At 43.1% G+C, this 14,883-nt stretch overlaps 1 protein-coding gene across 1 annotated transcript in view; it reads left to right on the top strand.

Moving 5' to 3' along the window:
- The window catches only part of MALRD1 (MAM and LDL receptor class A domain containing 1), a 268,644-nt gene that overhangs the window by 71,743 nt on the left and 182,018 nt on the right, over nt 1–14,883 (top strand). The window lies entirely within an intron of this gene.

Below are 14,883 nucleotides of genomic sequence, written 5' to 3' on the forward strand. Positions count from 1 at the left end.
GGCCAGAACTTACCATTAATAGCACCTGGATGCCTCCTAGTGGGCTGATGGTTTCCCTCAACACCTGGGCCAGCCATTCCTGTGACAGACTGAGTCTGACCCATACTAGCCCCACACAAAGTGGGAGAGGTGGCACTCAGCTAACCTGAGGCACAGCAAGAGAGATAGATCCTGGCCCACTGGAGTCCCACTCTGGAGGTGACAGGGATGTGTTGGTGCCTGTCTCAGCTTCCTTGAGATGAGGCACCTGGCCTAGTCAACTGCTGTGTGAGATGAACCAGACACTGGAGCTCAGCCTGGCCAAGTCCTGCACATGACGATGCAGATAGTGGCACCGAGGCTAAGCCTCACACAAGGTGAGACAGACAGTGGGGCAAGGCAAGACAGAGGGTGAAGCCTGGACAAGCCTATATGAGGTGAGACAAGGCAGAGTGTGGTGCCTGGTTTGACTGATTCCCATGTATATCAAGGTAAAGCAAAAGGTGAAGTTTGGCCTAGCCAAGAAGCACTACACAAAGTGAGGCAGAGGGCATCACTTATCTGAGCTCCCTGTGAAACAAGATGAGATGGAGGCTTGTGAGATAGGCAGCACCCAGCCCAGTCAACTAATCATACCTTCGTTTGAAGGGAGCAAAGAAAAGGCTCTGCTGTGTCAAGCAGAGTTGCCTCAGGGGTTCATACCAGGACAAGAGATCCTTCATCTATGTGGGTTTCAAGTTTTAAGTACTAGTATCTCAAAAACGATCCAGAGGCAAATTAGCAGTCAATGGAGAGATGTTAATTGGGAATAATATGCTTTTGATGATGGGCCTTGGAATACATGGAATGCCTCTTTTTGTAGCAACCAAAGCTTCCAAATAATCTTCAACTGCAACCACATGTAGAGTATGTTACAATAGCTTTGAAGCTGTTGTAACATGAATCGCCTTGGCTAGGTCAGGTGTCTCCAAGTAGGAGGAAAAACTTTGGCCTTTATGAAATTTATAAAATGCCTAAAAATAAACGTCCAAAAGGAAACTACATGAACATTCTTTTTATCAAAAAAGGACACATGGACAAGAGTCAAATAAAACATATTGTAGTTAAATAAGAGAGTCTAAACAGAACGGTAATGTGATCCTGTTTCATTTTCTTTCTTTCAAAACGTCTTTGGCTTTCATCCATTTTAACTCACATCTTTCTTTGATAATTCAAAAGCTCTCTGATTCATACCACCTGATTAAAAACAGCATGGCAAACAATTCTCAAAGCAAAAGGCTCAGAAGATAAGAATTCCATATTTTGATCATAACAACAATTATTGAATACTAGCTAGAATTTCTCTGTTGGAGGTTTAGAATGTGTGTGTTTAAAGTTTGGCTGCTTCTGACAAAGAGCCGAAATTAATTCACAATTCTTCTGTGGCTCATGCAAAGCACAGCACATCTCATTAACATTCCATCATAAATCCTCTGAGCATGAAAGAAAAAGGAAACAATGGGATAGAATCTATCTCTCAAGTAATAAAGTTGGAAGCAGATATCCCAGCACAGCTTCTAATCCAGGTTGGCATGATTTATTTACAGTTCTGCAACCCTTCTGTGGCTTAGTATATGAAATTGTGGTTTCGCTTTGGCAAGTGCTCTAATAGTTTCAATTTCTTCTCCTTTATACAAAATAATATAGCACCAAGGTGGCAGTTGTTTTTCACCATCATGCCCAATGATATCCAGACCTATCAGCAATTCTAAATTTCACCACTGACATCCTGCCAAAATCTTAGAAGCCTCCCACTCAAAATAGTCCCTTGGCAAACTGCAACATAGGATATATCTGCCAGAAACTGGCAGAATTTGGCCAGAATCTGTTGATCAGAATCAGCAACATGTTACTCACATACAGCAAACCATTAACATCCCTGCAGTTTGGTTTGCTGGTTTTTGGCACCACAGTTTCCATTGGAAAAAGAACAAGATAATGAACAATGTCAATGCGTGATGGCTTTGGTAGTGGCTGCAATGGGAAAACAAAGTCTGGGTTATGTATACAGTTTTTCTACATGTGCCATGTCAGTTTTTGAACCATGTCCTATAACTGCAGTGTGGAAGAGCACTCTTGGAATGATCCAATGATCTCTGTGATAATTTGTAAAAAGCCTGCTGCATGTTCCATATATAGTGGCCAGGAATATTAATTTATTAATTGCAATTGAATTCTTACAAGATGGACATGATTCTGGACAAATAAGCGTCTGCTTTGACTGGGATCTTAACCCCAAGCTTTCTTCGACAGTTAGGTGCCCTATTGAACTATATCACGTAAGACTCAGGTGTCTGCAGTAGCCCAAAATACTTTTCATGAACCCCAACTGACCCATAAGCTTTACCCCTATTTGCAACTTGTTGATCTGGCAATTCTGTTCCATGCTATAGTAACCCAGGGGCCTGGCACATGAATTGCACTCTATGTAGGTCGAGAATACATAATGTTGCACCCAGTATAACCCCAAGGCACTTACCTGACCCTTGCTGACTCAATCAAGAGCTTCAGGATTATACTAGACTCAACATTGCTGCCAGAGAAGCAAGTTAATTACAGTTGGAAAAATAGAGGTTTTCTTTCTTCTTAGCCTGCCTCAAAAATGGCCCCTTAGCTTGATAAGACTGATCTGGTCACTTGGATCCATGCCACAGTGACATACAGAGTAGACAACTGTAATGCTGGTGCCTCTCAAAATCAACTCAGGCATTCTAATTAGTGCAGAATGCTGCAGCTTGGCTATTATTGGGAGCATATTACTCCCATTCTACAGTCTCTGGCTGCCATTCATGGCCTTAGACCCTCATATCATTGAGACCATCTCTTCCCTTATGCTCCATCAGGACAGCTTCGCTCATATCAGCAGGGGCTTCTGCAGATGCTAACCTGCAAATGGGCAACACTAACAACTGCCCATATACATGCATTCTCCACTGTGAGCCCAATTTGTAGAATGGCCAGCCGAGATCAGGAAGGTTGCTAATTTCCTTGACTTTCTGCAAACTATGCAAAACTGAATTTTTTGACGAGGGCTTTTTCACACTGACAATAAGGTAGCATGTACAAAATTTTTTACAAAGTTACTTAGATAAATTATTATGTAAATTATGTATATGTATTATGTAAATTATGTGTAATTTGACTGAGGAGGGAGAGGCTGGATGTATATATGCCTGTACCCCTTGGCCTTGCAATACACATGCTGACTATAAAACCAGCAATTTTAGAAGGCCTGCTTGTGTCTGGCCTACCTAAAAGTGGTCCCTCAAGTCTCAAGCCAACTCCCCTTTCCCCATAGTAGTACCTATTGTTAGATCAAACATTCAGCCTGGACCCACCCCCAAGGAATGAAGTTGAGGATCTGGAAAATGCAAAAACCTGTTTTCAGGGGAAGCTGAAGTCACAGTCTGCAAAACCTTGGCTGATTCCACACGGGCCAAAAACAGCAGTGTGAAAACGGTGTGAAAACAGTATAAACCCCTTTATACCGTTTTAAACCCTTTTACACCATTTTCACACTGCTGTTTTTGGCCCATGCGGAATCAGCCCTTGACTCCAAGCATCTTTAAATTTAAAAGCAATTTTATGTACCACAGGGAGTATATTTGTTTTTGCAGTTTAACTTTTAAGGTGTGGGTGAGTGTGTGGTAAATGGATAAATATTTTTCGCTGAAATGAGTTGGATGCATTTCGCTAGAATGTGCTGACATATATATGCAGGCTTTTTAAAAGACATCTTGCTGAACTAGTGTGAAATTATTGGTTCTGTGTTCAAATGAGTCTTCAAGAAATGGTCTTAATAGTGTTCAAGAGCAATCTCACACTGTAGCATTTGATTCTATGTAGAGCAAATTACTTTTATTTAATGTTTTCACACTCCATGGATCATTTCTCAAAACTTCTATTTACTTTTTAAGGTAGTGTGCCTTTCTTCCCCTCCCTTTATATATGCAAATACATATGTATCATAAACTATATAATGGGTGTGCGTGTGTACTTCAAGCTCTATTAAACATAATCACCTAAAGCTGTCTTCAAAATGCAGTGGAAGGTGTACATTAATTTTCATTGCCTTCTCTGAATTCTTCTTTCCAGTGTAGCATCATTGCCTGCAAGAATTGATTCTTTTATTTCTGCATTGCCCACAAGAAAAGGAGACAGATGAAAGTGAATCCCTTTTTACTCCCCAATGCATTTTCCCTATGCCTCTTCAATTAAATCATTTGTTTGACCACAGCTCTTAACTTCAGTAGAATGGAAACCTGCATCAAAACCTATGACTCTCAGCCATGACTCTCAATGGATGCCTTTGGACAAATTCTCTTATCTCAATGTATGCCTGAGAATTAGGCCCTAGTAGAGTGAACAGGGAAGTTTGAATAAGCAACAGCCATTGTTTTGTACTCTACAAAAGTTTCTGAATGAGACCAAAAGTTTACCAAGTTATGTGCAAGGTGAGAAGGAATACAACATAACATTTGGTTTCCACAAGTAGAGAACCTGAGATATAAGGAATCTGAGGGAGAAACATTCTATTTTCTCCTCAGTCCTCACCCCATATATCGGCTTCAGATTCCCCCTTCTTCTTGCCTCTTCCCCACTCTTAACTTGTATTTTTATTCACTAGTTTTGCTGCCACCTCCTCACCACAGTTGATAATATTAGTGCATGCACAGGCATGGCTATTGGCAGATTTGGAGTCCCCTCCCAATTTATTTCTTCAAGTGGATGAATTTCTCTAGGTTTGCAGAACCCTGCATATTATCTATGTATGGCCCTGCTATGCAGATTTGAATATCTTCACTATTAGATGCTATGATAAAAGGGCATTATGAACACCTCCTAATCATTTACTAGGTTTGTTATCTCTCTTTCCCCAATACAAAGTCTGTTTTAGTCAGATTAATGGAGGATGAAAACATCTTTCCCTGTTTTGTATAATTCTTGTGCTATTTAAAATATATTGACAGTAACAGGCACCTTAAAGTAACTTTTAAAAAATCATCTCCAAGAATGCTGCTGAGCCATTAGGGTGATGCTGGCTTCCCTCAACTGATATCCAGGCTATGTTTCTTTTCTTTTCTTTTTACAAAAACTTATCAGTTAATTAGAAAAGAAATTGAAAGTAAACTGGAGTCTGGATCTTTACTTTGTAAGATACGTGTTAAAATTTAATTTGATTCTCAGCAATTAAACGAAAAAGTCAACAATTCAGTACAATTTTGGAAACCTGTTTGCATAGTCAGTTCCACCAAACCTTTACTATTAAACTTCAAGTAAACCTTCAAAAGTGAAAACACATTTCTATTGACATCTTTAGAACTTATGATAGGTTTTAGAATGGAACTTGTGATAAGTTTTTTTGTGTGTAGGCAGCTATTGCATTTTTTCTCACCATTCATCCAAAATGTTCAGAGTGGTAAGCATGTTTCTCTCCTCTATTTTATTTCAGCACAACCTTATAGGTAGGTTAGGTTAAGCATGAGAGAATGAGCAACTGCTTTGAGGTCACCCAGTAATCTTCATAGAATAATAGGAATTTTAAATCAGGTTTGAAGGACACCATGCTGACTGTCCATGTTGGCCAATCTTGTTCATCACCACCTGCATATTCCTATATGCAAAGCGGTACCCGAATTTATCCCTCTTCCCTGATGTACTGCGAGGCTACTGTATGTTAAATGCTGTCAAGTCACTTCCAACTCATGGCAACCCAATGAATCAGTGTCCTCCAAAACAACCTATTGTTAACAGCCTTGCGCAGGACTTGCAAACTGAGGGTCATGGCTTTCTTTATGGAGTCAATTCGTCTCATGTAGCATCTTCCCAAGGCTACTACAAGGTTTAAAAGATGTCACTCAGCCTCAAGGGCACTCCTTCATAACACACCCAGCCACAAAGCATGTGATGTCCATTCTGGACATGCCCTATCATAGAGCAAGTGACAAAGGGGCTACTGGCAGTGCCAGTTTCCAGACACACACACACACCCCGCCGCCAAATTCCTGCTGAGCCCTATATAGTGACCAACTAACCTCATGCTTTCCAAAGGAGGGTTGGTGGATCAGCTGAAGTTGAGATGAAGCAACAGGAAAAAACAACTAGCTGTCCTCATCTGAAAGCTCTGCTTTTCCTGCAGCTAGTGGAGATTTGCATTCTATTTGAATAAAGTTAATGGCCACGAGAAATTAACCCACAATTTGTTGTGAATCTGGTACATGCATGGGACTTGTACAATGCTATTACTGTAACTGTACAATTATGGAGGAAATATCCATCTTTCCAATGAATGATAAGAAAATCTTGTGTCTTTTCAAGAGAAACATGATCTTGATACGCACAACAAATGAAAAGCAAAATGCCTCTATTGTACAACAGCAGATCATGCAGATAGGTCCTCAGACATTTGGTTGAAACTTACCTCACAAGGTGTCTGTTGTGGAGAGAAGAAGAGAAGGTATTTGTAAGCTCCTTTGAGACTCATTACAGGAGAGAAAGGTGGGCTCTTCTTCTTCTTCATCATGTTCAAGTGCAGTGACTTACTACTTGGATCCTGACACAAGGAAGCCCTGGACCCCATTAGTGAAATATGCTGACAAGAACTTTCATCAAAATTATTTGTAATATTCTCCTAGGTTTCTTATTGTTTTTAACGGTTTGCATCATAGTTTTATAAAAAATGCTGGCTTGTGTGAGAAAGGTTATTTATTTTAAAACCTGAGTTATTCACAGTTTTTGACTTTCCTCTTTGCCGAAGTCAGCAAAGAATACTGGATTCAACTGTACAGCTAAACAATGTCAGTGAATTTTAGAGCACTTTTCACAGAATTGTTGAGGCATTAAAATATATAGAATTCTGCAGGCCAAGTAAAGAAATCACACAGTATTGTATTTCTGCATCTTCTCTCATAAGCATTACTGTCATAAGAGAAAAGGGAAATACACTGAAGAGCCTCTTAGTATTCAGGAAAATATTTTCAAAGGCAAAATGATAGTAAAGCTTGCAAATCCCACCACTTTTTAAAAATGAGACAGATGTGTATAATGTATCATCAACCACAGCCACTGAGCCTGAAAAAAAATATCTGAACTCATAAGTTAGATATTTGAACATGCTGACTTGGAAACGTTGGATGATTTTTCCCTTTTGAAATGCCCCGCGGCATATCCAGGCGTGTACCTGCTGTGGGGCTTCTCACCCTGCTTGTAGTTCCCCACAGCTGCCCAGCTCTTTTCTTCACTCGAGTCAGGACCAGTGGAGGAAGCCCCACCTAGTTCTCCACAAGCCTGGGGCTTTCCCATAATTACCACAAGCTCTTCCTCGATCTCTTCTAGGCATGCGCAGGCAGCCTCCGTTTCCTGCCTTTGGATTGGCTGAATCTTGCCCCATTCCCTCCACTCACTTTCAGTACTTTTTTAATTTTTAAAACAGATCACAGTCAGCCGCCAAGAATCAGAACCCTCCCCCCCCCCCCGGTCTAAAATTCTCACTGGTGCTTCAAGATCGAGAGAATCACTGGCTTCCCCCTCAAACTCCTCACTCATGCGAGAGAATCGCCAGCTTCACCCCTCAACCTCCTAGCACGTGCGAGAGAATCGCCCTTCCCCCCTTCAAACTCCTTGTGCATGGGGGGAGGGGGATTCTTTTGTTTTTATGGGGCAGGCCAGAGCAGCGGGGAAAGAAAAATGGCCCTGATGCTGCTGCCATGGAGTTCTTCACAACAGGGAAGCCCCCAGAGCAACATGGGGTTCTTCCCGGCAGGGAAGCCCCCCAGGGCATTAAAAAAGAACCTCCATTTTGGCAGTTCTGGAAAGCCACAGAGCAAAGCCAATGCTCTGGGGCAGCGCTGGGGCAACAGTATGGCAGACACACTGTAGCAACGGGGCAGTGAAGAACTTTCCATTGCACCGGGGCATCTCCCATGCTAACGGAGGAGCAATTTTGTCGTAAAAAACCAGCCTTAATGCCCATGAGCATATGATGCTCACTGGTTTGGATACAAAGATTTTTCTGTTCACTATTGATGAGCATTACCTTTTACTCATTTTTTTAAAAAAATTATAAACATATTTTCAATTATTTTGTACAAAACAAATATTAATAAATGCATAGCATATGATAAAGTGATTAGAAAAAATATGTAAAAAGTAAATCTTGCTGCAACAACCCCCCCCCCACACACACACACACATACACACCTTCCTGTCTGTGTATGTTTGCTTTCACCACACCTTGGAGGTTGATATCAGTAGCAGTGACACTTTGACTCAGCTGCTCCCCTCACAATTATTATGCTTTTAAACACAGTTAAGGCAGACAGCTGTAGACAGTAGGAATTCTAAAGACCAACAGCCTCTCAGAGGCTGATTACCAGCAGCGCTGGGGCATGCAGTGGGATCAGAAATGCATCGGGGCAAGAAATCTTGTCCCAATATGCTTCCTCTTTGCAGCATGCCAAGAGAGGGGCATGTTGGAGCAAGATTTCTTGTCCTTCACATGCTTCTCACTTTCCGCGGGGAAAGTGAGAGTACTTCTGGCATGATTTTTTCCACCAAAGTGGGGCAAGGGCAGGGAACAACCAGCAGCAGGTAATCAGCCAGATTGTTTAGTCAGGGGGTAAATCTCCTCCTTCCTGTTCTGCATCATCTAGCCATAGACGTAATGCCCATTGGGCAAGGTGGGCAGCTGCCCAATGGGGCATCAAAATGCAGAGTTTGTTTTTGGGTATTTTTAGTGGTTTTCCATTTTTGGCCTACAGGGGGCGCAGTTTTTTGGCTAGCGGCACCAAATTTTCAGCGTATCATCAGGAGACTGTCCTTATGATACCCCCCATGTTTGGTGAGGTTTGGTTCAGGGGGTCCAAAGTGATGGACTCCCAAAGGGGGTGCCCATCCCCCATTGTTTCCAATGGGAGCTAATAGGAGATGGGGGGGCTACAGTTCTTGAGGGTCCATAACTTTGGCCCCTGAACCAAACTGCACCAAAACCTGGGGGGGTATCATTAGGGCAGTCTCCCTGATGAAGATCAAATCAAAGTTTTGAGACTGTGCCTTCAGAAATGTGCTCCCCTACAGCCTGCAACCCCTATTGACAGCAACCAATGCAGAAAACTCAACGCATGGGGAACATAAAGATTCTTGGGCAGAATTTCTGGGATGTTCCTGGAGGGGGTGCATTTTTGGACGTATCGGCACCAAAATTTCAGGGTATCATCTGGAGACTGTCATGATGGCACCCCCAAGTTTGGTGCAGTTTGGTTCAGGGGGTCCAAAGTTATTGGACACTCAAAATGGTAGCCCCCATCTCCTTAGCAAAGAATGGGGAACTTTGGACCCCCTAAACCAGTGGTGAAGAACCTTTGGCACTCCAGATGTTATGGACTACAATTCACACCAGCCCTTTCCAATGGGAGCTAATAGGAGATGGGGGCTACAGTTTTGAGGGTCCATAACTTTGACCCCTCTGAACCAAACTGCACCAAACAGGGGGGGTCCCATAAGGACAGTTTCCAGATGATACCCTGAAATTTTGGTGCCGATACATCCAAAGATGCACCCCCTGCAGGAACATCCCAGAAATTTGCCCAAGAATCTTTGTTCTTCATTGAGTTTTCATAGCAGTATTGCTGTCAATGGGGGTTGCACCAGAAGGCTAGAGAGGAGCACATTTCTGAAGGCACAGATCTCAAAACTGCACTAGGTCTCATCAGAAGGAGACTGCCCTAATCGATACCCCCCCTTAGGGTTTGGTGCAGATTTGAGTTCGGGGGCAGAAGTTATGGACCCTCAAATCTGTAGCCCCCATCTCCTATTAGCTCCCATTGGAAGCAATGGGGGATGGGCACCCCCTTTGGGAGTCCATAACTTTGGACTCCTTGAACCAAACCTCATAAAACCTGGGGAGTAGCATAAGGACAGTCTCCTGATGATATGCTGAAATTTTGGTGCTGATATGTCTAAAAATGCACCCCCTGAAGGCACCAATGTCCTGGTGCAAAAAAAAATTGGTTGTGGTGGAGTGGCCGCCCATGGGGGTTGGGCATCCAACTTAGGTTTTGCCCAGGGCTAAAGTTTGCCTTGTTACGCCCCTGCATCTAGCCATTAGGCCAATCAGAGTGCAGGATGCCACAGCCAATCAAGTATTTTCTCCTGTTCCTTGGCTTCTTCCTCACTCTGAAAGGTAAACAATGTTTTGCTTAGACAGAATTGAACTTTTAAAAACATACATTTTTCTGCACACCGTTACACCTGCATATTCATAAAAGCAAAAAATGGACACATTACATGGAATGATTCAATACATTAAATGACATTTCTCGAATGAATCATATCAAGAGCCTTACCCATTTCAGCAATTTTTCAGGCACTGGCCAATTATTCATAAATTGAGGGTAGAGAGGGTTAGCACCAATATTTGGTGTTTAATTTGTTTGTAACAATGATCCAATTCCAAATCATATTAAAATATGGTGAATGGATGAAACATCCTAAAAGTCCAAAAATTAAATTTAAATGAGCCCCCAGGAATGCCCCAGAATGCCCCCTGGTACCCCAGCACAGGCACATGCAGTGCAGGAATGATGACATGGAAGACCACTTCTTGGTCCCTGCATGTAGTGTCCCACTGTTGGGGTAAATCACTCTGTGCCAGGGTCCTTGCCACTTTGCCTAGTGCAGTTGGCATGGATGCCAGCGCAACACTCCCATCACTTCTAATATGGCTTCAGCCCCCCCCCCCCCTCTTTGGATACACAGTCAATGTTGCAAGGCTGTATTTAGATACCAACAGATGTTGCAGTTGTGAATAAAGCCATTCAACCAAAGCTGACAAAGCATATTTAGACCTCAACTGAGAAAATGGCAAAAAAATCACTGTCATATTGTATCAACTGGTCAAACGCTGCTTCTGAGAGTTAGGTGATTTCCTTCCCACTCATTTCCCATGCAGTATGGGAGGTTGTAGTTCAAAGGAGAAACTTTACACAATTGGAAGTATTTCTGGTCCTGCTAGGGCTACTTTGGATCCAGTCATGTGTAATTTCACTCAGAAGAATAAAACATCAATTAAATCAATGTACAGAAATATAATTGTCATTGATACTGGGGGTTTTTCTGGAGAAACTTGATGTTCATTGTAGCTTCTATTCATTAAGGTATTATTTTTACACTTCTGTTCTACTGACACTTTTATATCAATTTAGCAGATGTAATCTGTAACTATAAACTACTTATTGTATTTCCTTTTAAATAGAAGAATATTTGAAAGATTGGGGAGTGCTTATACAATATTTTATGATTGAAAGTTTATTAACCCTCATCATTACAGCTTCTCTGAAAAAATATTTGATTTCTATCCCTAACTCACTGGCTGAGTAAATTCTGCCTGATGCTGATGAATATTTTTATGGCTTTATTTTACCCACTATGAATCATGCACACCTCATGTACTCCAATTAACACACCAGACTGCCAGCAAAAATGATATACTATGGACTGCAAGCATCTCAATTTCATTGTTGGAATGCATCACAGGTCTTCTGTTGTTTTGGCTGTATTTTTCTTCTGAAAAATGTACATTAGAGATTTCCAACCTGTTGATATGCAATTAATATGCTTCCAATAACTGATTTAGTCCAAACTAGTCAGCGCTAGCTTATGAGTCCTGAATGTGAGATTATTCAAAAGTCAGTTTGTAGATGACAATGAAACAGATTGGGAAAAAAGTCTCCGCTTACACATGTACAAGTGCGGGACTTGCAAAAACTTGTGCGTTGGGGGAATCCTATCCTTCCCTCCCATTGCTTGCTGGACCAGCCACTCACTAGCCAAGCCACTCGCCTGCAATATTTCCTCCTCTGTGGTTTTGGCTCATGTGGCAGCTGTCTGGTCCTTCCTTGACTGCCCAACTGCTTGCAGCACCACTGCATATGCTTGCTTGCCTCACATTCTGCCCCCTCCATCCTCATCCTCCCCTGCCTACCTGCTTTATCACCAGCAGCAGAAGGGGTGGTGGCAGCAGCTCCCACTGCTCCTTGCCGCCCATCTGCCAGCAGCAGAGTGGGTAGTTGTGGCCTCTCCCATTCCTCCTTGCCTGCCCACCTGGTACATTCAGTGGCAGCTCCTGCTCTTCTCTGGCCTACTTACATGACTCAAATCAGAGAGGACAGCTTGTGCTCTTTTTCAAAATGGTGCCTGTGATCACAGGAAGTAGCATTATGATATCTTGATCTTTCTTTAAAAATATTAATTTTTTAAAAAAATTCTGTAATGCTAGATGGTACCTAAAGTCTGTACACAAAAAAAAACCCTTATCTGTATCTGGCCTCATTCTCTGGATTTTTTTATCCACTGAAAGCCATGTTGATAACTAATGGTGAGCATTAAATACAAGCTTCACTGTACCACAGGAAAAAAAATCAGTAATACTAGCGTAATCAGATCAGAAGTATATATTTTATAACGCTTTTCGATATACAAAACATTTTACATTTTTGACCTCCTTTAACTTCACTGTGAGAAAGACTAGGTTGAAGGACTGGTTCACAATTACATGTAATAATAATCCATATTATAAATGGAATTCTTTAGCTTGTACATTCTCTTCTCTTCCTCATGCTTGGTGATCTCTCAAAACATATTTTGTTAGTATCCACAAACAGTAGTTCATTCTGTTCTGTGCAAAGCAGAATTCTAACTTCCTTTCTATGGCTGTTTCCGCACGGGCGGAAAATGACGGCCTGGAGACGGTAAAAACGCCGTCTCCAGGGGCTGCGCCGACCACTGCGCAGGTGACCCGCCAGCCGGCGTTATTCCGAAGGCACGGCTAAGAAGCGTTCTTTTGCCGGAATACGCTTAGCCGTGAAACGCTGCCGGAGTGAGCGGCGAGTGGCTTCACGGCGCCTCCCGACCCGGCACTCACCTTGTCCCTGGGCCTCCGGCACATCGCTGAAGGACCTGGGGACACGCCCCCCCCCTGGCCTGCGCCCGCTCGAGCAGCCACAGGGACCAGGGCGGTGATGCCCCCAGGCCTCGGCGTACTACGCCGGAAACCCAGGGATGCTTAAACCGGTCGATGATAATGGGCACGAAGCTGGCTCAGCGGCGTCGGCGTCCAGCCTCTTCCTGGGACCCGTCCGTGTGGGCGGTCCCAAGCGTCTTCAGAGTCCAGTCGCGAGAAAAGCGCCCAGAGCCAGCAGCCGTTTCCGCCGCCCGTCGCGAGCGGCTATGCTTATCTTTATTAAGGGAAAGCAAGTGAGCTGTAACTTATATAACCTTCATAGCAAATGAAAGAGAAACTATGCACAAGGCTAGGAAGGTGGGAGAAAGCTTGTAAACCCCTGCACCACAAGAGCCAGTATGGTAGTGGTTAAGAGCGGCAGATTTAAATCTGGAGAACTGGATTTAAAATCCCACTCCTCCACATGAGTGGAGACTCTAATGAAACAGGTTTGTTTCCCCACACCTGCATATGAAGCCTGTTGAGTGACCTTGGGCTAGTTACTGTTCTCTCAGAACTCCCTCAGTCCCACCTACCTCACAAATTGTCTGTTGTGGGGGAAGAAAAGAAGGTGATTGTAAGACACTTTAAGAGAGCCAGAGTGGTGTAGTGGTTAAGAGCAGGTGCACTCTAATCTGGAGAACTGGGCTTGATTCCCCGCTCTGCCACTTGAGCTGTGGAAGCTTATCTGGTGAACTAGATTAGCTTGTGCACTCCAATACATGTCAGCTGGGTGACCTTGTGCTAGTCACAGTTCTTCAGAGCTCTCTCAGCCCCACCTACCTCACAGTGTGTTTGTTGTGAGGGGGAAAGGGCAATGAGTTTGTAAGCCCCTTTGAGCCTCCTTACAGGAGAGAAAAGGGAGGATATAAATCCAACTCTTCTTCTTCTTCTTCTTCTTCTTCTTCTTCTTCTTCTCCTTCTCCTTCTCCTTCTCCTTCTCCTTCTCCTTCTGGTTGGTAAAAGCAGGGTGTAATGTATATCTCTTCTTCTGAACTCAAGAATCCCTAAAGTTTTTTCATGTAGTGTTAAAACTATGGATTATCATTATGTTTATTGTATACTAATTGCTGGGGATGTGGAGTGGTATGGTATAGGCCAGACTCATCAGATCTTGAAATATAAGATGGGTCACTATTTGGAAGAGAGACCTCCAAGAAAGATTCTGCAGAGGAAGGCAATGGCAAGCCACCCCTGCTTATTCATTTGCCTTGAAAACTCCATCAGAGTCATTATAAGTTGGTTGTGACTTGATGGCAGTTTACACACAATATATATATAGAATTGTCTAGAGATGCCCCAAGCATGGACCTTCTGGACTTTTCCAGGAGCAGGCCTGAACACATCTTGCTCCTCTTAGGGTGCTTCTGCCATGTCCTGAATACAGCCACCTGGGTGGCACCACTGTATTTACCTCCAGGAGGCTCTTCAATGTCTCTTTTTTCATTGGCCTGGGAACTCTGGCAGGTGAATCCTTGTGTCCCCACACCCTGTAGGTTTGTCTTCCCCAGCAGCAATGGCAAGGAGTAGAAAGGACAAGGCACTTCCTCCAAGGCTGACAGAGAGGGAGTATCAGGAATCTGCCAGTGGCCCAAATGTAAAGAAAAGCAAGAGGACAGAAACACCTCACAAGAAGCCCCATTAGGCATCAGGGAAATGTGGAATCCATGAATCCTTGGAGTGAGGACAGACAACAAGGTAGCGCACAACAAGGGATTGGACTAGGGAGTGGAAGTTCCTCCTTTGGGAAGAAAAGGATTATGGGATTAGTAGGTCCATTGGTGAATGTGTAAAAGGGGTGAAATAACTACCCTTTAAATGAGGTCCAGAGCCATGGAGGAGATGGGCTGGGGACATTCTATGGTACA

The sequence above is a fragment of the Sphaerodactylus townsendi genome, linkage group LG11, assembly GCF_021028975.2.
Source record: "Sphaerodactylus townsendi isolate TG3544 linkage group LG11, MPM_Stown_v2.3, whole genome shotgun sequence".
Lineage (NCBI taxonomy): Eukaryota > Metazoa > Chordata > Lepidosauria > Squamata > Sphaerodactylidae > Sphaerodactylus > Sphaerodactylus townsendi.